The sequence below is a fragment of the Eschrichtius robustus genome, chromosome 17, assembly GCF_028021215.1.
Source record: "Eschrichtius robustus isolate mEscRob2 chromosome 17, mEscRob2.pri, whole genome shotgun sequence".
NCBI classification, from domain to species: domain Eukaryota; kingdom Metazoa; phylum Chordata; class Mammalia; order Artiodactyla; family Eschrichtiidae; genus Eschrichtius; species Eschrichtius robustus.
In genome coordinates this window covers 28,827,554-28,852,620 of record NC_090840.1, presented here as the reverse complement: position 1 = coordinate 28,852,620, position 25,067 = coordinate 28,827,554, and the positions used below count along the sequence as shown (strand labels likewise).

The window sequence follows — 25,067 nt, the reverse complement described above, 5'->3', positions numbered from 1 at the left end:
GCCTGCGCGTCTGGAGCCTGTGCTCCGCAACAAGAGAGGCCGCGATAGTGAGAGGCCCGCGCACCGCAATGAAGAGTGGCCCCCACTTGCCGCAACTGGAGAAAACCCTCGCACAGAAACGAAGACCCAACACAGCCATAAATAAATAAATAAATAAATAAAATTAAAAAAAAAGAAATTGATACATAAAAAGAAGAAAGAGAAAGATGCTTTTAATAAATCAATCATTTGTCAAATATGCATAATTTATTCTTTTTTGGTTGCAGTTGTAGGTGGAGTTTTCTGTAAATTTCCTTCTGTTGAAATATATTCATCAACATCATCAGCAGGTGAAACTTTTAATAGCAACTGTAAAAAGCAAGTTATCTTGTTGAAACATGTAGAACCCAAATTAAAGTGAACAAAAGGCAAATAAAACAAAAGTCCGCTGAGGATAAAAAGAAGAACATAGAAATGGTGCATCTTAGGAGACTTGATAATGGGTGTCAAAACCAAGAACAAAGACATGGCCATGGTTCCAAATTCAAATGGCAAACGTACCTGAGAACAAACATAAATTTGTATTAGAGTGGTCTTGGAGGTTATTACAAATAATAACATAAAACATTTTATCTACAGACAGTTGTTTACTACTGAGGAAGTTGGTTTTATTGATAAAAAAAATATTACCAGGTCTTCCTCCTTTCTATGTAAGAGAAAATAATCTGCTGAGAATCTCCTTGGGGTGTGAAATAGCAGAACTGAAGGCTTTTACTTAACAATTTCACCAATTTGCTGACCTTTTGATTTTTTCATAAGTCCGTGCCACTTGCCCATTCAGAGCTCTTGAATGAAGACATCATGAAACATTCCAGACTGTTACCCTAAAGCATTTTTTCACCATAAAATTTTTCTAACTTTTCTATTTTCAGACAATATCAAAATTAATATTTTCTGCACCTCAACCTAATATATTACCTAATATATAACATATATATATATAATTCATTTGGGGCATATTTTCATTGTAAAAGGACCACAGGGTTCAGATTCATTTTCTCTGATCCTCACTTTTCCTTTAAAATGGATCTTAACAATGCATATCTTTCAAATTTGTATATCTTAATTTGGACAATTAAAGAATACACAAACACACACTATTATATGTAATTAAAGAATAGTACCTGCAAACAATAAAATGCTTAATTAAGTGTTGTTGATTATTGCCTGTTACTATATTTTGTGTAACTCTCTTCTCTTTCCTATTAGACTATGAAGCTATTGATGGCATAATTAATGGCCAATTTATCTACATACCTTTAAAGAGTTTAGAGTAGTGTCTTCCACACAGTAGTTGCTTAGTACATATTTATTGAGTCATTAAATGACACAGATGCAAGATTATCATTATCTTTCATTTTTTCAGTATTGAAATGTCGATTTCTGTTCCTCACCCTAAGCATTAGAATCCCCAGGGGTGATGTCTAGGAATATGAATTTATACAAGAAATCCCAGAGTTATTCTTTTTCACAGTATAGCTTGAAAATCTTAGCTATAAACTGTCTTGGTTTTCTTTTTTAACTTTCTAGTCCACCCCTGTACCTTAGTGTACTGCTGAGATATTCCTATGGGTATTCTTCTACCTCCTTTTACCTTATACAAGGTATTGGGTTGGCCAAAAAGTTCGTTCAGGTTTTTCCATAAAATGTTATGGAAAAACCTGAACGAACTTTTTGGCCAACTTAATACATCATAAAAGGGCCCCCTTGATTGCTTTTAGAATATGGCTCATTGATAAAAAAAAGGATTGTTTGGAACCTACCTCATTAAAAATAACTTATGAGCCTAGGAATAATAAAAGCTATATAGCAAGATATGCATGCCATAAGCCATTTTACAAGTTAGTGACAAACCACTAATTCAGCTTTAAGTTTTCTAGCAGCCTACATGAAAAGGGAAGCATGATCTTACAAAACTTAAGTATTGAAACCAAGCAGGACCCTGTGGGACTCCTGGGCACAAAAGTCTTTCTCAGTCTTCTGGTTCTTGTTTGTAAGAAATAGGCTTCATTTAGCCCCCATGACCTTCCCTGAGTTCCAAAAGGCAGGTTTAAACAGTTGCTAATCAGGAAAGGGAGGGGATGCAGAGACAAGGGAGGAGCAGTCAAGAAACAATAGTGCAAGAAGACCCAAAGAGACATTTCTCCAAAGAAGAAATACAGATGGCCAATAGGCACATGGAAAAAATGCTCAACATCACTAATCATTAGAGAAATGCAAATCAAAATCACAATGAGGTACCACCTCATGCCAGTCAGAATGGCCATGATTAACAAGTCTACAAATAACAAATGCTGGAGGCGGTGTGAAGAAAAGGGAACACTCCTACACTGTTGGTGGGAATGTAAGTTGGTGTGGTCACTGTGGAAAACACTGTAGAGGTTCCTCAGAAAACTAAAAATAGAGTTACCATATGATCCAGCAATCCCACCCCTGGGCATATATCCAGACAAAACTATAATTCAAAAAGATAAATGCACCCCTATGTTCATAGCAGCACTATTCATATTCACAATAGCCAAGACGTGGAAGCAACCTAAATGTCCATCAACAGATGAATGGTTAAAGATGTGGTACATATATACAATGGAATACTACTCAGCTATAAAAAAGAATGAAATAATACCACATTTGCAGCAACATAGATGCAGCTAAAGATTATCATACTAAATAAGCCAGAAAGAGAAAGACAAATACCATGATATCACTTATATGTGTGATATATCACTTACATTTGCAGCAACATAGATGCAGCTAGAGATTATCATACTAAGTAAGCCAGAAAGAGAAAGACAAATACCATGATATCACTTATATGTGGAATCTAAAATATGAGACAAATGAACATATTTATGAAACAGAAACAAAATCAGGGACATAGAGTATAGACTGGTGGTTGCCAAAGGGGAGGGAGTGGGAGAGGGTAGTAGTGGGAGTTTGGGATTAGCAGATACAAACTGGCATATAGAGAATGGATAAACAACAAGGTCCTACCTTATAGCACAGGGAACTATATTCAATATCCTGTGATAAACCATAATGGAAAATAATATGAAAAAGTATGTATATATATGTATAACTGAGTCACTTTGCTGTACAGCAGTAATTAACACAACATTGCAATTCAACTACAGTTCAATAAAAAATAATAATAAAAAAAGAAACAATAGTGCAACCTTAGGGCAGGGTCCTGGTTCCTCCTCAAGGGATATACATAACAATATCTTTGAGCTCTTCTGCAGAACTAAAACCCCCACCAAATGGAAGATGTTAACTATGTGTTGAAGTATTCTTCATTCCAGAGAGAAGGTCACAGCTCGATAACCTTGAGAATCACGAGACCATCTGATGCCAGAGGATCTCTGGATTGAAGGAATTCATGCCCTGCAGGTACCCTGATCCTTATCAGCAACACCACCCTTTGACTATAAGACTTCTCACAACCCCCCCCAGGTTGGCACATACAGCTATGAGGGCATTAGCCCGCTGTGGTCCCCTTTGCCTGGCAAAGCAATAAAGCTATTCTTTTCTACTTCACCCAAACTCTGTCTCCGAGATTCAATTTGGTGCCGGTATATAGAGGCTGATTGTCAGTGTCAGTGTCTGTAAAGAAAACAAAATAATCTGCCTAGAAACACAAGTATTTCTGATACAAATATTAGGAAGAATTTTCTTCAATGGGTCTACATTTAGAGAGACAGTTGCGTAATGTAAAAATATATCACTTAATCTCCTTTCAGTAAGTATAGGAATGAGTTGCCAGAGGTTGTTTGGTTAAACACAACATTGGTTAAATCCACAATAGAGATGGATGGGCTGTAGTAAACAATTAGAAGAAAAAAATTCTTCCACAGGCTATGGAAAAATTCTTCCAAATGCTATGAAGCATTTCAGATATAGTTAATATAGAGAGGTTTTGGTGGTTTGAGGAATTGACAGAATACTTATCCCTCAGTCAATCCTTCATACATATTCTGCCTCTGAGGTAAGCTTTTGAAAGATGAATGAGTTTGCATTTATACTCCTTCACAAATATCTAGAGTGTAGCTCTTCTATATTGGCCATTAAAGCTGGAGACTTATACACTTATAGACATTTGAGTTGAGAAGCCTGAAAAGTCCTAGGCAAGCCTACAGGGTTATCTAAGGTGGTACCATTAAGAAGACACTCAAATAATCATTGGCCATGGACATTGGTCCATCTCTTTCCCTGAGATCTAGTACAAACATTGTACACCCCACACATGGTCCCTTTGGACTCAAATTTCACTAGTTGTATTATAATATAAAAAAGCCTCAGGATCCTCTGCCTTTACTAACAAGGACCAGTCCTGTGCTTTCTCTCTTGAGATTTCAAATTGAAAATGGTCTAAGAAGCTTATGAACCAATAACTATAAAATCTATTCTTTAGAACAAATGTTCCTAAAATGGGCTCGAAAGATTTTACATGCAGATGTAAGAAAAAAGTAAAAGTACAAAATGCTCTTTAGAAAGGTGAAGGGAATTTTTTTCAGGTTTGATTTACCTTATAAGGTCTGGATAGGTGGGGATCCTGGAATCTCAGTTTAAACAAGCCCATCATCATTAGCCCAAGTTGAATCCAATCTGTGAATCCCACATAGTTTATGGGGATTAAGTCTGAGGGAATAATTAAAATGGAGGCAAAGATGAGCATCTGAGCTTCAAGATGGCATAAGAGTAAGACGTGGAGATCACCTTCCTCCCCACAAATACATCAGAAATACATCTACATGTGGAACTACTGCTACAGAGCACTAACTGAACCCTGGTAGAAGACCTCAGACCTCCCAAAAGGCAAGAAACTCCCCACGTACCTGGGTAGGGTAAAAGAAAAAAAAAAAACAGAGACAAAAGAATAGGGATGGGACCTGCACCAGTGGGAGGGAGCTGTGAAGGAGGAAAGGAAACCCTAGGAAACACTAGGAAACCCTATCGCAGGCAGGGATTGCGGGTGGCGGAGGGGGGGCTTCGGAGCCAGGGAGGAGAGCGCAGCCACAGGGGTGCAGAGGGCAAAGAGGAAAGATTCCCGCTCAGAGGATCGGTGCCGACCAGCACTCACCAGCCCGAGAGGCTTGTCTGCTCACCCGCCGGGGCGGGCGGGGGCTGGGAGCTGAGGCTCTGGCTTCTGTCGGATTCCAGGGAGAGGGCTGGGGTTGGCTGCATAAACACAGCCTGAAGGGGGCTAGTGCGCCATGGCTAGCCGGGAGGTAGTCCGGGAAAAAGTCTGGAGCTGCCGAAGAGGCAAGAGACTTTTTCTTGCTTCTTTGTTTACTGGTGTGCAAGGAGAGGGGATTTAGAGTGCTGCTTAAAGGAGTTCCAGAGACGGGCGCGAGCCACGGCTATCAGCGTGGACCCCAGAGATGGGCATAAGATGCTAACGCTGCTGCTGCAGCCACCAAGAAGCCTGTGTGCAAGCACAGGTCACTATCCACACCTCCCCTCCACGGAGCCTGTGCAGCCCGCCACTGCCAGGGTCCCGTGTTCCAGGGACAACTTCCCAGGGAGAACACATGGCGCTCCTCAGGCTGGTGCAACGTCACTATGGCCTCTGCCGCCGCAGGCTCGCCCTGCACTCCGTATCCCTCCCTCCCCCCGCCTGAGTGAGCCAGAACCCCCAAATCAGCTGCTCCTTGAACCCCATCCTGTCTGAGTGAAGAACAGATGCCCTCAGTCAACCTACATGCAGAGACGGGTCCAAATCCAAAGCTGAACCCTGGGAGCTGTGCGAACAAAGAAGAGAAAGGGAAATTTCTCCCAGCAGCCTCAGGAGCAGTGGATTAAACCTCCGCAATCAACTTGATGTACCCTGCATCTGAGGAATACCTGAATCGACAATGAATCATCCCAAATTGAGGAGGTGGACTTTGGGAGCAACTATATATATATTTTTTCCCTTTTTCTCTTTTTGTGAGTGTGTATGTGTATGCTGTGTGTGATTTTGTCTGTATAGTTTTGCTTTTTAACATTTGTCCTAGGGGTCTGTCTGTCCGTTTTTTTTTTGTTTGTTTGGTTATTTTTTTAGTATTTATCATTGGTGGATTTGTTTTTTGGTTTGGTTGCTCTCTCCTTCTTTTTAATAATTATTTTTTATTTTTTATTTTAATAACTTTCTTTTATTTTATCTTCTCTTTCTTTCTTTCTTCTTTTTCTTCTTTCTTTCTTTCTTCCTTTCTTTCTTCCTTTCTTTCTTTCTTTCTTTCTTTCTTTCTTTCTTTCTTTCTTTCTTTCTTTCTTTCTTTCTTTCTTTCTTTTCTCTTTTTATTCTGAGCCACTTGGATGACAGGTTCTTGGTGCTCCAGCCAGGCGTCAGGGCTGTGCCTCTGAGGTGTGAGAGCCAAGTTCAGTATACTGGTCCACAAGAGACCTCCCAGCTGCACGTAATATCAAATGGCAAAAATCTCCCAGATATCTCCATCTCAATGCCAAGACCCAGCTCCACTCAATGAACAGTAAGCTACAGTGCTGGACAACCTATACCAAACAAATAGCAAGACAAGAACACAACCCCATCCATTAGCAGAGAGACAGCCTAAAATCATAATAAAGCCACAGACACCCCAAAACACACCACCAGACGTGGACCTGCCTACCAGAAAGACAAGTTCCAGCCTCGTCCACCAGAACATAGGCACTAGTCCCCTCAAGCAGGAAACCTACATAACCCACTGAACAAATCTTAGCCACTGGGAACAGACACCAAAAACAATGGGAACTACGAACCTGCAGCCTGCGAAAAGGAGACCCCCAAACACAGTAACTTAAGCAAAATGAGAAGACAGAGAAACACACAGCAGATGAAGGAACAAGGCAAAAACCCATCAGACCTAACAAATGAAGAGGAAATAGGCAGTCTACCTGAAAAAGAATTCAGAATAATGACAGTAAAGTTGATCCAAAATCGTGGAAATAGAATAGAGAAAATACAAGAAACGTTTAACAAGGACCTAGAAGAACTAAAGAGCAAACAAACAGTGATGAATAAAACAATAAATGAAATTAAAAATTCTCTAGAAGAGATCAATACCAGAATAACTGAGGTAGAAGAATGGATAAGTGACCTGGAAGATAAAATAGTGGAAACAACTGCTGCAGAGCAGAATAAAGAAAAAACAATGAAAAGAATTGAGGACAGTCTCAGAGCCCTCTGGGACAACATTAAATGCACCAATATTTGAAATATTGGAGTCCCAGAAAAGAGGAGAAAGAGAAAGGGTCTGAGAAAATATTTGAAGAGATTATAGTCAAAAACTTCACTATCATGGGAAAGGAAATAGTTGCCCAGGTACAGGAAACGCAGAGACTCCCATACAGGATAAACCCTAGAAGAAACAAGGCATCCAAGACACATTAATCAAACTAACAAAAATTAAATACAAAGAAAATATATTAAAAGCAGCAAGGGAAAAGCAACAAATAACATACAAGGAAATCCCCCTAAGGTTATCAGCTGACCTTTCAGCAAAAACTTTGCAGGCCAGAAGGGAGAGGCAAGATATATTTAAAGTGATAAAAGGGAAAAACCTACAACCAACATTATTCTACCCAGCAAGGACCTCATTCAGATTTGATGGAGAAATCAAAAGCTTTACAGACAAGCAAAAGCTAAGAAAATTCAACACCACCAAACCAGCTTTACAACAAAGGCTAAATCAACTTCTCTTGGCAGGAAACACAAGAGAAGTAAAAGACCTACAATAACAAACCCAAAACAATTAAGAAAATGGGAATAGGAACATACATATCGATAATTACCTAAAATGTAAATGGATTCAATGCTCCAACCAAAAGACATAGACTGGCTGAATGGATACAAAAACAAGACCCGTATATATGCTGTCTACAAGAAACCCACTTCAGACCTAGGGACATATACAGACTGAAAGTGAGGGGATGGAAAAAGATATTCCATGCAAATGGAAATCAAAAGAAAGCTGGAGTAGCAATTCTCATATCAGACAAAATAGACTTTAAAACAAAGACTATTACAAGAGACAAAGAAGGACACTACATAATGATAAAGGGATCAATCCAAGAAGAAGGTATAACAACTCTAAATATTTATGCACCCAACATAGGAGCACCTCAAAACATAAGGTAAATACTAACAGCCATAAAAGGGGAAATCAACAGTAACACAATCATAGTAGGGGACTTTAACACCCCACTCTCACCAATGGACAGATCATCCAAAATGAAAATAAATAAGGAAACACAAGCTTTAAATGATACATTAAACAAGATGGACTTAATTGATATTTATAGAACATTCCATCCAGAAACAACAGAATACACATTCTTCTCAAGTGCTCATGGAACATTCTCCAGGATAGGTCATATCTTGCATCACACATCAAGCCTTGCTAAATTTAAGAGAATTGAAATCGTATCAAGTATCTTTTCTGACCACAACTCTATGAGACTAGATATCAATTACAGGAAAATATCTGTAAAAAATACAAACATATGGAGTCTAAATAATGCATTACTTCATAACCAAGAGACCACTGAAGAAATCAAAGAGAAAATAAAAAAATAACTAGAGACAAATGACCATGAAAACACAACGACCCAAAACCTATGGGATGCAGCAAATGCAGTTCTAAGAGGGAAGTTTATAGCAATATAATCCTACCTTAAGAAACAAGAAACATCTCAAATATATAAGCCAACATTACACCTAAAGCAATTAGAGAAAGAAGAACAAAAAACCTCAAAGTTAGCAGAAGGAAAGAAATCATAAAAATCAGATCAGAAATAAATGAAAAAGAAAAGAAGGAAACGATAGGAAAGATCAATAAAACTAAAAGCTGGTTCTTTGAGATGATAAACAAAATTGATAAACCATTAGCCAGACTCAACAAGAAAACAAGGGAGAAGACTCTAAATCAATAGAATTAGAAATGAAAAAGGAGAAGTAACAACTGACACTGCAAAAATACAAAGGATCATGAGAAATTACTAGAAGCAACTCTATGCCAATAAAATGGACAACTTGGAAGAAATGGACAAATTCTTAGAAATGCACAACCCTCCGAGACTGAACCAGGAAGAAATAGATAATATGAACAGACCAATCACAAGCACGGAAATTGAAACTGTGATTAAAAATCTTCCAACAAATAATAGCCCAGGACCAGATGGCTTCACAGGTGAATTCTATCAAACATTTAGAGAAGAGCTAACACCCATCCTTCTCAAACTCTTCCAAAATATAGCACAGGGAGGAACACTCCCAAACTCATTCTATGAGGCCACCATCACCCTGATACCAAAACCAGACAAAGATGTCACAAAGAAAGAAAACTACAGGCCAATATCACTGATGAACATAGATGTAAAAATCCTCAACAAAATACTATCAAACAGAATCCAACAGCACATTAAAAGGATCATACCCTATGATCCAGTGGGGTTTATCCCAGGAATGCAAAGATTCTTCAATATATGCAAATCAATCAGTGTGCTACACCATATTAACCAATTGAAAGAGAAAAACCACACGATCATCTCAATAGATGCAGAGAAAGCTTTTGACTAAATTCAACACCCATTTATGATAAAAGCCCTGCAGAAAGTAGGCATAGAGGGAACTTTCCTCAACATAATAAAGGCCATATATGACAAACCCACTGCCAACATTGTCCTCAATGGTGAAAAACTGAAACCATTTCCACTAAGATCAGGAACAAGACAAGGTTGCCCAGTCTCACCACTATTATTCAACATAGTTTTGGAAGTTTTAGCCACAGCAATCAGAGAAGAAAAAGAAATAGAAGGAATCCAAATTGGAAAAGAAGAAATAAAGCAGTCACCGTTTGCAGATGCCATGATACTATACGTAGAGAATCCTAAAGATGCTACCAGAAAACTACTAGAGATAATCAATGAATTTGGTAAAGTAGCAGGATACAAACTTAATGCACAGAAATTTCTTGCATTCCTATACACTAATGATGAAAAATCTGAAGGAGAAGTAAAGGAAACACTCCCATTTACCATTGCAACAAAAAGAATAAAATATCTAGGAATAAACCTACCTAAGGAGACAAAAGACCTGTATGCAGAAAACTATAAGACACTGACAAAAGAAATTAAAGATGATACCAACAGTTGGAGAGATATACCATGTTCTTGACCAGAAGAATCAACATTGTGAAACTGATTCTACTACCCAAAGCAGTCTACAGATTCAATGCAATCCCTATCAAACTACCAATGGCATTTTTCACAGAACTAGCACAAAAAATTTCACAATTTGTATGAAAACACAAAAGACCCCGAATAGGCAAAGCAATCTTGAGAAAGAAAAACAGAGCTGGAGGAATCAGGCTCCCAGACTTCAAACTATATTACAGAGCTACACTAATCAAGATAGTATGGTACTGGCACAAAAACAGAAATATAGATCAATGGAACAGGATAGAAAGCCCAGAGATAAGCCCACGCACATATGGTCACCTTGTTTTTGATAAAGGAGGCAAGAATATACAATGGAGCAAAGACAGCCTCTTCAATAAGTGGTGCTGGGAAAACTGGACAGCTACATGTAAAAGAATGAAATTAGAACACTCCCTAACACCACACACAATAAAAAACTCAAAATAGATTAAAGACCTAAATATAAGGCCAGACACTATAAAACTCTGAGAGGAAAACATGGGCAGAACACTCTATGACATAAATCACAGCAAGATCCTTTTTGACCCACCTCATAGAGAAATGGAAATAAAAATAAAAATAAACAAATGGGACCTAATGAAACTTAAAAGCTTTTGCACAGCAAAGGAAACAATAAGCAAGACGAAAAGACAACCCTCAGAATGGGAGAAAATATTTGCAAATGAAGCAACTGACAAAGGATCAATCTCCAAAATTTACAAGCAGCTCATGCAGCTCAATATCAAAAAAACAAACAACGTAATCCAAAAATCGGCAGAAGACCTAAATAGACATTTCTCCAAAGAAGATATACAGATTGCCAACAAACACATGAAAGAATGCTCAACATCATTAATCATTAGATAAATGCAAATCAAAACTACAATGAGATATCATCTCACACCAGTCAGGATGGCCATCATCAAAAACCTACACACAATAAATGCTGGAGAGGGTGTGGAGAAAAGGGAAACCTCTTGCACTGTTGGTGGGAATGTAAATTGATACAGCCACTATGGAGAACAGTATGGAGGTTCCTTAGAAAACTAAAAATAAAACTACCATACGACCCAGCAATACCACTACTGGGCATATACCCTGAGAAAACCATAATTCAAAAAGAGTCATGTACCGAAATGTTCATAGCAGCTCTATTTACAATAGCCAGGACATGGAAGCAACCTAAGTGTCCATTAATAGATGAATGGATAAAGAAGATATGGCACATATATACAATGGAATATTACTCAGCCATAAAAAGAAATGAAATTGAGTTATTTGTAGTGAGGCGGATGGACCTAGAGTCTGTCATACAGTGTGAAGTACGTCAGAAAGGGAAAAACAAATACCGTATGCTAACACATATATATGGAATCTTAAAAAAAATATCATCATGAAGAACCTAGGGGCAAGACGGGAATAAAGACACAGACCTACTAGAGAATGGACTCTAGGATATGGCAAGGGGGAAGGGTAAGCTGGGACAAAGTGAGAGAGTGGCATGGACATATATACACTACCAAACATAAAATAGTTAGTGGGAAGCAGCCGCATACACAGGGAGATCAGCTCGGTGCTTTGTGACCACCTAGAGGGGTGGGATAGGGAGGGTGGGAGGGAGGGAGACACAAGAGGGAAGAGATATGGGGACATATGTATATGTATAACTGATTCACTTTGTTATAAAGCAGAAACTCACACACCATTGTAAAGCAATTATACTCCATTAAAGAGGTTTAAAAAAAAAAAAAAGGTGAGCGTCTGAATCACAGCTACAACTGGACAAGACTGGATATTCAGAGTTGACAGGATCAAAGTTAGCTGACTCTCCTGGATTGCCATATACCATATCCTTGAAGTTGAAAATACAGTACAATTAAGGGAGCTAAGTATTGAGGAAGAAACAGCAGTTGAAATGGCCCATTGCATGAAGGGATTACTCCACCCATCCAGGTGACAGCAACAACATCTGTAAAAAAAAAAAAAAAAAAAAGAGAAGCCACTAATTATGTAACTGACAAAATGTTGATACTGTATAGTATTTTTAATTAATTCACTTAGCAAGCATTAAATTGTAATTGTAGCGAAGACAAAGGACTAGTAGTAGTAGATTGAAACTGCTCTTTATCTAAATGAGGAAGTTCCCTTCTATCCCTACTTTTTTTCCAAAGTTTTCTAAAAATCACAAATGAGTGTTCCATTGTCAAATGCTTTTTATGAATCTCAATATTATAATGTGATCTTTGTCAGTTACCATATTAGTAAAACATTAATTGATTCTGGGATGTTAAACCAACCAATGGTAAACCTCACTTGTTCATGGTGTATAATCCTTTTTTATATATTGCTGGAGTCAATTTACCAATGTTTTTAAGAATTGTTGCATTGTAGTTCATAGAACAATACATGTTGTATATAACATTTATATGTAATTTTCTTTCTTTGTGAAAAGAATTATTCTGGTTTTGGTATCATAGAAATACTGGTTCCATAAAATAAATTGGGAAGTGTTCCCTCTTCTGTTTTCTGAAAGAGTTTGTTTAGAAGTGGCATTATTTCTTTCTTAAATGTTTGATACAATTCATCAGAGAAGCTACTGGGACCTGGGATTTGATTTGTGGGAAGATTTTAAATTATTAATTCAATTTGTTTTCTTAATATAGATCTATTCAGATATTCTCTGTCTTCTGGAGGCAGTTTTGTTAATTCAAGATTAAAAAATGTATCTTAGTGGCACAAAGTCACTCTCTCTTTTTCCATGGTCTCTCCCCTTCTCTCCCTCAACCTCAGGTGTCTTGAGAAGAAAGATGATTAGGAGTGTGACTGAGGTCTCCCTGCCCTGAAGGCTATACCCATCCAAATATACTGGGAAACTTTATGAAGGCTTTTAGATATGGGTTCCCAAGTACCAACAAAACCAGGAATGTGGAGTGAGGGCTAGATTCGGCTAGGGGGATCTGGATAGAATTCACAGTGCAGAAGTGAAGCCCTCTACTCACAGAAGTTCCTTTGTGAATAAAGCACTTTGGGCAAATTCAAAGTACTGTATTTTCATGGCTTCCACTGTTGAATATATTTTTGGTATTGATATTTTAGATGCTTGTACTATAAATGATCAAAAAGTCCAGAGGCAATTCTCCTGTTCAGGTAGAGATGCATGTGGAGACTATTAAACATGTACGTTCCTTCCAAACCCTCTCCTTCTTCCTCCTTGTGTGGTTCAACAAAACAACATAGAATCTCAGTAGGAGAAAGATCACAGACCTGATTGAAAACTTAAAGGCAGCAGGGGTGGGGCGTGGTAAAAGATGCAATATCTCAATATAACTATGCCCAGTGACAAAAGCTACTGGGATCTGGAGCTTTACAGTGGATTCTTACCAAATGCTCAATTGTTGCTCCTATAGCCCCATTTGTGGTTATTCCAGACATTGTGACTGTAATGGAAAAAATTACTGAATAGATTGATGCCGGTTGGTATTCTGTCTCAAACATTACCAACATTTTTTTTCTATCTCACTTGCTCAACATACTTTCAGAGTATTCCCCTAGGGATTCCTAAACTCCCCTGATATTTGTCACCAGTTGGTGTTCAGGATTTTGCAAGATATCCAAAGTTTATACTGTATTGTCTGCCATCCAATATCCACAGTTTATACTGTATTGTTCATGTCCAGTTGGTGGGCAAGTCAAATGCCTCAGTCTAAACAGACCTGAGTTGGTATTGTTACACTTCTACCAACAGGCTGATGAATCCCAACAATATTTATGGTACTGTTTGCCAAGTAAGGTTTCTGGGGAACATGCAGGTAAATTCACAACACTCAGTCTCTCTGGTAGTCAAGAAAAAAATTGTCTCTGGTCCCCTACTACTAAAAGGAAACCCAGCACCTTATGGATACTTTGTGTGTTGTAGATTGTATGTATCTCACTTGGGCACTCTACTTGGTCTTCTGTACCAGCTAATTCACAGGTCAGTATCCTTTGAGTGGAGGAACAAATCAACAGGCTGTATTGAAAGCTGTCCAACAAGCTATGGCACACTTTCTACCTTTCAGGATCCACAACCATAATTACTCCTTTGACCTAGAAGTCTCTGTGACTGATGATTTTTTTCTATTGCATTTCCTGGCAAAGAGAGGCACCTTATAGTTGGAGGTGGCCCTTGAGGTTTTTGACTTGTTTCCTCCTTGACACAACCACCAGGTAAACTCCATTTGAAAAAAATATTAGCTTGCTACTGGGATATTGTAAAACTGAACACCTGACTCATGGAGGCCTTGTGACTTTCCAGCCTAATATTCTCATTTTGGGATGAATCAAATTGTATTCAATTATTAAAAAGGTATGAAGAGCCCAACAAATCTCTCTTATCAAATGGAAATGGCATATTCAAGAACATAGCTAGCCTGGCCCAGTGGCATTTTGGTTTTGCATGAAAAAGTATAAGCTACATCCCAGTTTGCTGACTGAAGTGGAGTTTCTGGTTCAATGGGGTACATTGAGTTGTGGAGTTGCTGGTTCACAAGGGTTCCTGTAAATGTCTGGGCATGGTCCACTGATAGGTTAGCTAAGCTGAAACCTTATGGTGCCCACTAGGCTGCTACAGCTGTTAACCTTTGCACCAGCTATGCAGAATGGAAAATAGACAAGGATACTCTACTCAGTAATGGGTGACCAATCATCAGATTATTCAATCAGCAGCCATTATTTCTTTCTATAGTTTATGGTCCCAGAGAGGGGTGTCTTTAATCTGTCAGTCTGTAGTTTTCCAAGTGACAGACCAAGCACCCAGGCCATTGACGATAGTTCAAGTCATTAGAAATATAGCAAGGTTCATCAAGGGGGGAATTGGCATGGGCTATGAGAATAGCCTTAAGTTCTGTCCACTGAGCCCCTTCTCTGATGAGAATAATTGGAATAAAGCTGTTGAATGATACTGCACTTTCCAGATTGCCATGATTGATGTCTGAATTCATCATCTTTCTAGACATGGCAATACATTTACCATCATACATTGGACATAAGAAAAAGGACTCCATATTTTGCTACAGAGGCTAACACCAAATGTGTCACACTGTGACAGTCACACTGTGACTTCTGCCAAGATTTGACCATTTGTTCACAGTGAGGGAGGCCACTTGCACAACATATTGTTCCTGCTCACTCCTGGCAAATTGACTACATTGTACCTTGACCCTCTCTTGGGAGTGACAACTGATAGCTGTTGGCACTTTTTCAGGTTACAGTGTTGCCGTTCCAATTTGATCAGCCCACTCTGGCCACACTACTGTGGCCCTTGAAACTAATCTGTGTTATGTGTTTGGCCATTCAAAAATCTGACAGTTGTGTACAACACAAAGACACATCAATGTGCTGGAGGCAAAGATATTCAATGTATCTTTCATATATGGCTTTTGAATACATCTGATATCGTTTAGTGTTTGGATGGCTTCCTCAAAAATTAACACGGAAATATTTCTGACTCTTCCTCTCTCACATTCTTCTGGTCCATGCACCTTGGTCAGGTAGTTTGGTCACTGAATATAACCATCCCTAGAGAGTGATCGTCTACTCTTGGCTGCTTCCTGGGTGATGATCAGGGAGAATAGGATAGGAAGTTATATAGACCTATTTTGAAAACTCAGGAGGCTTTCCTGATCACTGCTGGATTTTATGCTTCTTCTTTTCCTCACACAGCAACCCCAATCTCACCTGGTTGGTATAACATCTGGACAGCAGCTGACCATAAGGAAGCCAAGAGGATTCAAAATTAATTTTGGTTCATGCACCTGGATTCTCTTGTTGGATTGACATGGTCATAGATTACAAGGATAATGAATGCTTGGTTGAGTACCTGCTTTGCTAAGTTCTCTTACAGTGGCAATTGTGGGAGCCCAGGAGGGAACATTTAGACTCTGAAAAATATGGGGATGGAAGGACAATAATGATCTTTTGTCTTTTAGAACCATTCCTGGAACCTACCTTCTGAAGAGAGACTTATAAAAGATATTATAAAAGATTTGGATTCCCTAAGTTTGGGGATCTTCTACTGTCATGTGGAAGTATCACCTGGCCTTCTTTGCTCTGTCTTGTGGGAATTGAGGTTCGGGAACCAGCATAAAAATGACATTCTAGGTACTGCTATTGTTATGAAAAATAAATTGTCTTTGTCTCCATTTCCAGCCTCCCTGAAACTGTGCCAGACTAACTTGTAAGCTTTCAATCAGGGATAAATCTTCATAGTTGTTGAGAGTCCTGTGATTTCTTACTTGACCCATGGGTTTAGAAGTGTGTTGTTTAATTTCCAAATATGTGGGATTTCCCAAATTACATTCTGTTGTTGGTTTCTATTTTGTTTCTGCTGCTGTTGCAGGAAATATTTTGTATGGTAGAAATCTTCTCAAATTTTTTGAGACTTGTTTTATATCCTAGAATTAGGTCTATCCTAGACAATGTCCCATAAGTGCTTGAAATAAATGTATATTCTGCTTCTGTTTGGTGGAGTGATCTATAAATGTCAATGAGATCAGTTTGATTGATAGTGCTGCTCAGATCTTCTATATCCTTACTGACTTTCTATCTAGTTATTGAGTGATATACTGACATCTGCAACTATAGTTGCTGAATTGTCTATTTCTCCTTTCAGTTACATTAGTATGGCTTCATGTATTTTGGGGCTGTGTTATTAGGTGTGTATACATTTATAATTATTACATCTTCCTTATACATTGACCCTTTTACTATTATGAAATGCCTTTCTTTGTCTCTAGCAATCTTTTTGTCTTAAAGTTATTTTGTTTCTTATTAATATTACTATTCCTAGCTTTCTTACAGTTAATGTTTACATGTATAACTTTTTCCATTCTTTTACTTTATACTTAATTGTGATTTTGAATCTAAAGTGTGTCTCATTTAGACAGCATATAGTTGGATTGATGATTTTAACCAGTGTGACAGTCTCTGCCTTTTTATTGCAGTGTTTAACTTATTCTCATTTAATATGATTGATATTGTTGTATTTACACCTGTCATTTTGCTATTTGTTTTTTATGTCTTATGTCTTTTCGTTCTTCTATTCTTCCTTTACTTCCTCCTTTAGTGTTAAACGATATTCTTTTTTTTTTTCTGCACCATATGGCTTGTGGGATCTTAGTTCCCCAACCAGGGATCAAACTCAGGCCTTGGCAGTGAAAGTGCTGAGTCCTAACCATTCCTGCCAGGGAATTCCCTAAACAGATATTCTTTTTTTTAAATTAATTTATTTTTGGCTGCATTGGGTCTTCATTGCTGTGCACGGGCTTTCTCTAGTTGCAGTGAGAGGGGGTTACTCTTCATTGCGGTGCGTGGTCTTCTCATTGTTGTGGCTTCTCTTGTTGCAGAGCACGGGCTCTAGGTGTGTGGGCTTCAGTAGTTGTGGCACACGGGCTCAGTAGTTGGGGCTTGTGGGCTCTAGATCACAGGCTCAGTAGTTGTGGTGCACGGGCTTAGTTGCTCCACGGCATGTGGGATCTTCCCGGAACAGGGCTCGAACCCATGTCCCCTGCATTAACAGGCAGATTCTTAATGACTGCGCCACCAGGGAAGTCCCTAAACAGATATTCTTAATGTGATAGTTTAATTCCTCTGTTGATTTGTTGAGTTATTTTCTTAGTGGTTGGTCTGGTAATTACAACATGCACCTTTAAATTCATCAAAATCAATTTCAAGTTAATTTCAGTAAAATATGGCGACTTTGCTCCACTATAGCTTATTTCCTTCTGTTTTCTTTGTGCTATTATTGTCATATATATTACATCTATACATTTTATAAACCCTACACTTAAGTTTCAGAGTTATTGCTTAAAATAATCTTAGGTATTTTTTTAAAATTCAAAGAAAAATGTGTATACACACATACAGAGTCTTTTATATTTACCCATATACTTACTGTTTCTGGTTCTCTTTCTTCCTTCCTTTTCATTCAAGTTACTTTCTTCAGCCTGAAGAATTTCCTTCAGTAAGTCTTCTAGCAATGAATTCTCTCAGTTTTTGTTTCTCTGGTGATGTCTTTATTTTGCCTTCACTTATGAAGGATATTTTCACTTGATATCATATTCTTGGTTGACAGGTTTTTTTTTTTTTCCCCTTTCAGCACTTTAAGTGTGTCATTCCACTGCTATTTGGCCTCCATTTTAAAAAATAAGTCAGTTGTCGATTGTATTATCACTTCCCTGTATACAATGAGTAGTTTTTCTCTTGCTGCTTTCTCTTTTGCTTTGCTTTGGCTCTCACAATTTGGCTTTGATAGGTATAGGTTTGATCCTCTTTGTATTTATTGTGGGGTCATTGAGTTTCTTGGATCTATTTATTAATGTTTTTCATCAGTTTTCAGAATTCCCAAGCCATTATTTCTTCATACATTTTCCTGAGTTGTTGTTGTTTTTGTAACTTGCCTGGTAGACTGATAAACCCTGTTTTCTTCATGGTGTGAAGCTACTATGTCTTCTCATATTTTAATTCTTAATTTTAATTTTAATTTTCACGTTTGGATTCCTAGAGGTTGCTACTGTTAGCTGCATAGCTTAGTGGTCAGTTAATGATTTGAGCAGAATTTATGCTCAAACATCTCAAATCCATAAGGCTTCCATACTTTCACAGTCAATCTGTGTGTGTGTTGGGAAGCACATTCAAAGTTCAGCCAGTTTTCAAGTTGCTTTGGCTTTTACTTACTGCCTGATTCTCGTGGTCTTCCCCTGCAGTTCCCCAGTCAGCCAGGGATGTGTGAAGAGTTTATCTAGCTCCTCTCTGACGCTCTTATTTCAAGGGCATACTTGTTGAAAATTGACTGGTTTGATGATAACCCCAAACTGGACCGCAAACTCGGGCTGGCAAAGATATGGGCTTTATCTGTATGTGTCCTACTGAATTCACTACATTAAGAAGATAGTTCTGTGGGTTTTCACCCTCTGACTCAAACTGTGTCTACTAATGTAAACATGTCTTGTCTAAAATTTTTGTGAATGAAACTATTTACTATCTTTCTACTCTATAAAATTTGGGAAGTCGCAGGTTTTATTTTCTAACATCAAAGGGCTAATTTCAGTGAAAAATATTACTTTCCTTTGGATGTTTACGATCACCACAGAGTATTTTTTCCTTGTGTTTTAACCACTATAATTCACATAACTTGATTTTGTAGATTCTGTAAAGTGATTTTTCTTACTCTAATTATGCTACGCAATACAAAGGGCAACGATTTTTCTCCCTATTTTACTCACATGAGAATTGAAACCAAGAGTTACTGAATCCTTACCAAGTGAAAAAAGCTCAATATCTGAAAGGTGATTTTTTGCAATTAGGTTTTTTTATTTCAAATATATGGCTGTTTTAATTAATCTATGATCTATCTGAAGCAGAATATTATTTTGCAATAGGTGTTCCAGAGTGCCTTCACATATATTTTCACATTTGTTATTACTACTACTGAGTGATATGACCAAATAATATACTCATCTCATTTTATTTTTTATATTAAAAAAATTAATGTATAGTTGATTTAGAATATCGTGTTACTTTTTGGTGTACAGCAAATGATTCAGTTTTATATCCAGATTCTTTTCCATTATAGGTTATTATAAGATATTGAATACAGTTCTCTGTGCTATACAGTAAATCCTTGTTGTTTATCTCTTTTATATATACTGATGTGTATCTGTTAATACCATTCTCCTAATTTATTCTTCCCCCCACTTTCCCCTTTGGTAACCATAGTTTGTTTTCTATGTCTGTGAGTCTGTTTCTGTTTTGTAAAATAAATTCATTTGTATTGATTTTTAGATCCTACATATAACTGATATCATATAATATTTGTCTTTCTCTGTCTGACTTACTTCACTCAGTACGATAATCTCTAGGTCCATCCATGTTACTGCAAAAGGCAATATTTCCTTCTATTTTATGGCTGAATAATATTCCAGTGTGTCTGTCTGTCTGTCTGTCTATCTATCTATCTATCTATCTATCTATCTATCTATCTATCTATCTATCATCTATCTATCTATCTACCACATCTTCTTTATCCATTCATCTGTTGATGAACACTTAGGTTGCATCCATGTCTTGGCTATTGTAAATAGTGTCATTTTAGAGTTGAGATAACTGAGGAGCCTCAAGCTCGGATGTAGTATAGGCCTTATTTTTCTTTTCATTCTTTTTCTTTTTAATGAGAGCCTATTATTGATTTTCTTTTATCTTTAGGGCCTTATGATAACTGGAAATGTAAAGTTTTAAAAATATATACGTTATTAATATATTTGTTTAGATATATTAAGTTCAATTGAGAATTGAGGCTCTTTCAGTTTGTCTATTTTTAGAGCAAAAAATCAGTTTCTTTACTATAAAGTAGTAATTCTTAAAAATTCTGAAAATTTGAATCATTTTTGTGGTAAACTGAAATTATATATCTCTATATAGATATATATATTGTGGAAGGATTCACTTCTACTTCAGTAATAAGAAAAGTTAAGTACTCAAGCTCTGTATAGATTTTGGGGATATGCCTAGAGACAAAGTATGAGTTATGTTTCCTGGAGGCAAATGCTATCCCAGAGCACCCATATACACCTTATTAAGTATATCCCAAGGGATTTTGATAAGTATTCTCATATTTTCTATTCTATTCTATCCCATTCTATTCTGTTCTATTCTATTCTTTCCATTGTGTTCTGCTTTTTTTCCTTTTATAATTTTTGGTGTTTTCCATATTTTTGCTCCTAGACTTCACCCTTTACTATATGCTCAAAAGAGATTGCTTGACCTTTTGAACTTTTGCCTTTAAATAAATAGATAAATAAATAATCCAGACATGAACTAATTTAGCATAATTCTCTTAAAGTATGCAAAAAATCCACTGTACATTAGAAACTCCCTTTATTCAGGAGAATGAAGCAGAGTGTCTTCCCCCTGGTTCTGTGTAGCCATACCTGAGGACATGATTTCCTTTGGCATCAGGATGGCTAGGTGGGAAATGTTAACCAATAAGTAGATCAGTGCCACAGGGTAAGTGCAGTAACCACGCATTTGGGGATATTCTCACTAGGGTTTTTCAGCTCTCCTGCAAAAAAAAGTGCCACACATAAAAAATGGCTAATTATATAATCTTTGAAAGTGGCTTCAATATAACACATAATAAGTAAAAGAAACGACTGCACACAGCAAGAGTTCATTTTTGTTGAATGCTTATTTACCAAGCTTGGGTAAATTATTGATTCTAGTAGCAACAGAATTTTGCTAAATTCTGGGTTTTAATGTTGTATCTCTGATATACTCAACATGAGCTTTTTTGGATAAGAAAATAACAGAAAACCTGGATTCTAGGCCAGGAGGACTGGAGCAAATCTTCCCTTACCTTATGGCCATCATTGTATTCAATAGAACTACAAGTACGTGTTAATGAAGGGCTGGAATAGCTCATCTGTTAATCTGGTCACAATATTCTAGGACTTTAGGGTAGACTCTCCTGCTCTTTTCACTCCTTGGATTAAGGTTCTAGACTAGTTAAACCTTAAATTAAACTTGAGTGTATATTGCCAACACCAAAATTGACATATATGTTTACTTGGAAAATACAAAATTCTATTATTAACTCACAGTATGCAGCTCCCTCAAAATAATTCATATGTATTAAAAGTAAAATGCAAAATAAGACCATAAAGATTTAGAGAAAGAATCACAGATACATATTTATCTAAACCTTGAGATGGGGAAAGACTTTTCAAGTATGAAAACAATGAAAAATTAAAAGATGGATAGTTTGGTACTTATAGGTATTATATAAATAACTAAATAAACATAAATAAATTCTAGTCTTTAAGACTGAAATTTTTAAAATCTTATGAATAAAATAAAAAACAAACAACAAACTGGGAAAACCATTTACCTGTCTTACAAGGAAGAAACACAAATGGTCATGAACATTTGCAAAACTCTTCCCTCCCATTAGAAATTGAAGAAAAAATGAGTTATAACACTGAAATTTGATTTTCACAGCTCTAGGTGACTAAAGAATGAACAAGTTTGATGAAGCCAAGTCTAGTCATTTTAATTCACACTGATAGATATATTTGTAAAGCCTTTCTGGAAGACAATTTGGCAATATTCCTCAAGACATTTCTAAATATTTGTATACTTCACTTAGTAATTTTACTTCAAGGTTTTTTCTAATAAAGCAATGAGAAACCCACAAAGATTTACATAAAAGGATGTGATTGGAACAATGAGTGTAAAATTTTAAAGTGAAAAACTAGAAACAACTCTGGGATCCAACAATGGGAAAAAGTTTGAAAAATGGTCAAATTACATATGATAGAATACTGTGTATTCATTTAAAAGCATTTATATTTAATAATATTTTGAATTCTCACTATGTGCTTTAGGTAAAATAAAGTTATAAGAGTATATGTGCAGTGTGACCCCCACATGTGTGTACATACAAGATAATTGGTTACACATAATCTTTTTTTTTAATTTATATCTTCTGTATTTAAAATTTTTCTCTGAGGGTTGTTATAACTACGAAGTGTAGACTATTAAAATATTTGTTCAGTAAAAAACTGCAATTGTCTTGGAGTCCTTAAGCTGTGTCAGTTCTGTGTTTACTTGTTTTAATTTGTAAACATCTGGAAAATATTTCACTTTCCAAAGCTGGAAAGACACATTTGTAGAGAGTTTAATGCATTTCCACCCACCCACCTGATAAAAGCAAGAGAGAAACACATTATATTAAAACAATGTTGTATTTCTTTCTTAGAATTAAGCTGATTAACCGTTGTATGTTTATAGCATGGTGGTGTTTTTTATAATTTAAAAATAATGACTTTACCTGCTATTTTAACAAGGACTCCCCAGCCATAATATGCATATAATCCTTGTAAGAAGGCTTCAGCAATATGTGAGGCATCTGAAACTTCAGCATCGAAAGCTTTCTCAAACCTGGCTAAGTTCTCTTTTCTTCCTCTCACAAATAACACGATTCCAGTTAGAGATATGAAGCAGAGTACTGTCATTTTCACAACTGTACTGACAGTCTGAAACCAAGTCACCTCCTTCACTCCTCAATCATTCAGAATTCCCAAGCACCATAAAATGGCCAATGCTAAACAGTTCTTTGGCATCTCAGGAAAAAAACATCCAGGATAGAAAGGCTGCATTATATACCCTGCTAGTAAAAAGCCACGTGCAGCAGTTCCTGCTGGGGTACTAAATAGATTGATCCAGAGATAGAAGAAAACAATAAAGGGTCCAAGAGATCTCTTGAGGAAATAATACTGTGCTCCACTTCTAGGGAATGTGGTCCCCAGCTCTGCGTGACTAAGGGCAGCCATCATAGACATTATGGCGCAAGCAGCCCAAATACTTAGGGAGACTCCTACATTGAGTGAAGAGTATTTTAACACCCCTTTAGGAGCAACAAATATTCCTGCACCCATTATGATACTGAATAAAAAATCATTCCATGGAAATACCTTATTACCCGTTGAAGCTGAGTACTTTCTCCCATCTTCATTTTCTTAAGTCTGAAACTTAATTTTAAAAGCTAACATAAATTCACAGTTTTTACTCTGTTCATACTTGTGAAAGGCTTCAGCCAATCTTCTTATAGTTAAGTGCTTTACTTTCCTCTTCCTCTCTTACTCAAATAGATTTTGTCACAGCCCTTAACATAATAAAAAAATTAACTTGTGAGCAAATTGAACTAAAGTGTCTGAGATAATATTAGAGTTATGTTTTACATGTTAAGCATTTAAAAAGTTATGCACAATTAAACATTTTAGACACAGCTAATTGGGAATGAGATGAAAAATTCCAAGTCAGGTTTCTTCTATGGATATGTAACCTCATTAATTTTCATCCTTAAACAAGTAATTTTTAAAGTTTGTACCATAAGGAAGTTTGTAAAGAATGACAGAAAATACAAGGTTTGAATCACATGCTTGCCACTTGTTAGCAGATCTTGGTTTGAATCACACACACATCTGCCACTTACTAGCACATCTATGTCACTCAATGACTTTCGATTTTGTTATTTTGAAAAATGGGACTGATAATCCTTATTTTTTTCTTTAATAGAATTAAATAAGGTAATTTATTGATGAAGCAAATACTAATACAAAACTCCTGGTAGTATAACTTACATACCTTAGGGATCCATAAATGTTAGTTTCATAATTTGGTTATTTTAATTTTCACTATCTACATTATATACAGAGTGCTTCAGCTTCTCTAAGGTCCTTTAAAAACTTTTGCAATTAGTTGCAAATTAGACTAAGTTTTTGACAAACAGGTCACTTAGTACACATATTTAGGGTTTTACATTTCCCTGGTTAATTATCTAGTAGGGGCATGATTCATCTTTTCAGCATTATTTATTTTTTTCTATATTTTCAGCTACTTATTGACTTAGGGCACACTCTTTTGAGCATCTGCTTTTTGCCTGGTACAGAGTGAATCAGTGCATGTGCAGGAATGACTAAGACAAGGTCTGTATATTGTTCACCATTTTACCCTGGTATCTGGTCCAGCTCGGGGTACACAGTATGTCTCAGTAAATCTGTAGAATTAATGATCTTTATCCTCCAGGAACTCCTGTTTAGAGAAGAAGACATATATAAACCAAGACTTTTTATATACTGGTTGTGAGCTTCAACATCGTAATACTAATAATAGCTAATATTTACATGGCACCTACTATGTGCTGGGAACTGTGTTTAACACTTATATTAACTCTTTTTTTTTAAAATTTTTATTTATTATTTATTTATTATGTTTATTTTTGGCTGTGTTGGGTCTTCGTTTCTGTGTGAGGGCTT

General features: G+C 36.8%; 1 pseudogene; it reads right to left on the bottom strand.

The window, feature by feature from the left end:
• Positions 1 to 246: 246 nt before the first annotated feature.
• On the bottom strand, positions 247 to 23,687 carry LOC137751030 (solute carrier family 7 member 13-like; annotated as a pseudogene).
• Positions 23,688 to 25,067: the final 1,380 nt, after the last annotated feature.